Source organism: Cebus imitator, unplaced genomic scaffold (assembly GCF_001604975.1).
Source record: "Cebus imitator isolate Cc_AM_T3 unplaced genomic scaffold, Cebus_imitator-1.0 Scaffold188, whole genome shotgun sequence".
Classification (NCBI taxonomy): Eukaryota; Metazoa; Chordata; class Mammalia; order Primates; family Cebidae; genus Cebus; species Cebus imitator.
In genome coordinates this window covers 4366169-4368469 of record NW_016107503.1, presented here as the reverse complement: position 1 = coordinate 4368469, position 2301 = coordinate 4366169, and positions in this window count along the sequence as shown.

Here is a 2301-nt window from a genome sequence, read left to right as displayed (position 1 = left end):
GTGAGTCCTCTGTGGTCGCCGGCATAATAAATGACCCTGCAATCTGGCATACTTTTGTCTTGTGGTAACTTTCTACGCTCTGGTCAAATACAACAGTTTCCTCTCATATTTCCCTGCAGGGTCCTTACAAGTTTGGGCTTCTCTTCCTGTGCCATCAACTGTTAATGTCACTCTGCTTTCTTTAGACAATTTTATCCACATATGTGGGTTCAATTTCTACCTATATATTAATGACACCAACAATGCTGCATCTGGCCTGATTCAGAAGCTTTAATCTTATTTAGACTACTGCAATGGCTTTCTTACAGGCTTTCTTGCTATGAGTTTCTCTCTGACACTGTATCTTCATTTTGCTGCCAAGCATATTTTAACATGCTCCTCATTATATTTCCTCATTCCACAGTTTCTCAGCCTCCCTTTCCATCAAACCTCTCATGTCACCTCCTCCAACTTCTCAACTGAGGTTCTTGCTTTCTATTTCATTGAGAAAGTATAGCATTCAAAGAAAATATCCACAAGCTTCTACACATTTGCCACCTACCTCCACCTATGCCTAAATGCTTGATGTTCTCTCCTGTGCACTGAAGTATTTCATAAAAGCACTGCTCCACAAGTTCTCCTTGCTTCTCCTGCATTATTAATATTTTCTTTCCTCTCTACTGGATATTCCCATCAGCAGACAAACATTCTCCGTTCTTAAAGAAAACTCTTCCTGGATTTCACTTCAACTACTTCCCTTTTCTTCCTTTTAAAGGAAAACTCAAGTGTCAATATATCTGTCCTCAAGTTATCTTAAGTCCATTCTAACTGCTCTCATCAGGGTCAGCAATGATTTTATATTGCTCAATCCAAAGACTGATACCAGATGTCCCCATAGTTTTGGCACAGCTGGTGATTCCCTCTTCTCTGAAACACCTGCTCCACAGCACACCCTCCTCCCACTTTTCCTCTTTCCTTTCTGGCTGCTTCAGCAGTCTCCCAGTTGCTGGTTTCTTCTCATTTTTCCAACCCCTAAACACTGCAGTGCCTCAGGGATCTGTTCTTTGCCCTCTTCTCTGTTCTACCTCATTTCTTTGGTCTCATTCACAGCCTGGCTTTAACTTCTATCTATATACTGATAAATTCCAAATTAATAGATCTATTTAGGACCTTTCTCAACTGCCTACATGGATCTCCATTTGATGTCTAATAAACAACTCAAGCTTAATGCTGAACTCCTGATTCACCCCGTTCCCATAATCTTTGGCATCTCAGCAAATGGCAATTCCATTTGTTGTTGTTTCATACAGGCTCTCTCTCTGTCGCCAGGCTGGAGTGCAGTGGCACATGACTTACTGCAGCTGCAACCTCTAGGCTCAAGCAATCCTCCCACCTCTCAGCCTCCCCAGTAGCTTGAGACTATAGGTGCATGCCACCATGCCTGGCTAATTTCTGTATTTTTTGTAGAGACAGGGTTTTGCCATGTTGTCCAGGCTGTTCTCACACTCCTATGCTCAAGTGATCCACCAACCTCAGCCTCCCAAAGTGCTGGGATTACAAGTGTGAGCCACTGCGCCCACCTCCACTGCATTCTTTACTTCCTTAGTCATCCTCTCACTCAAACTGCACACTTAGCCTGTCAATAAGTCTTATTTGCTCTACCTTCAAATTATCCAGAATCTGACCACCACTTTTTCTCTTTGCAATTCTATGACCCTGCGCTAAAACGCCTAGATTATTGCATTGCTTTATTATGTCCCTGCATTTGCCACTGTCCATTCAGTTTATTGTCAACACAAGAGCTGGAGTAAGCTACTGTGGCACTAAAGACACAAAAATGAAAAGTAAATATGTTGAGTAGATACTACTATGCCAGGCACATTAAATAATTTTATTTAATAGTCATATAGCCCTATAAGGTAGGAAATAACACCATAGAAGAGTACACATGCTTGAAGAGGTTATCTCATCTCTAACCCAGAGTCTGGGTTATTACTTGCTTGTGAAAAACCTTTTAAGTGATTTTAGAAATCCTTCCCCATCCTCCCTTTTACCTAAACTCTCAGGGTAACAGTACATGTATCTTCATTATTTACTTTGATCAACATATTCAGTTCAAAATTAATACTGGTAGAAAGCACTGTTGGTGGTTAAAAAAAATACACTAAAGACTAAAAACCTAAGATAGGTGATAAAAAACGGAAAACTAAATATCAGTATTTCCAGATATTACAATCAGGTGGAACAAAACAAGCTGGTTTTTTTTTTTTTTTTTTTTTTTTTTTTTTTTTTTTTTTTTTTTTTTTTTTTTTTTTTTTTTTT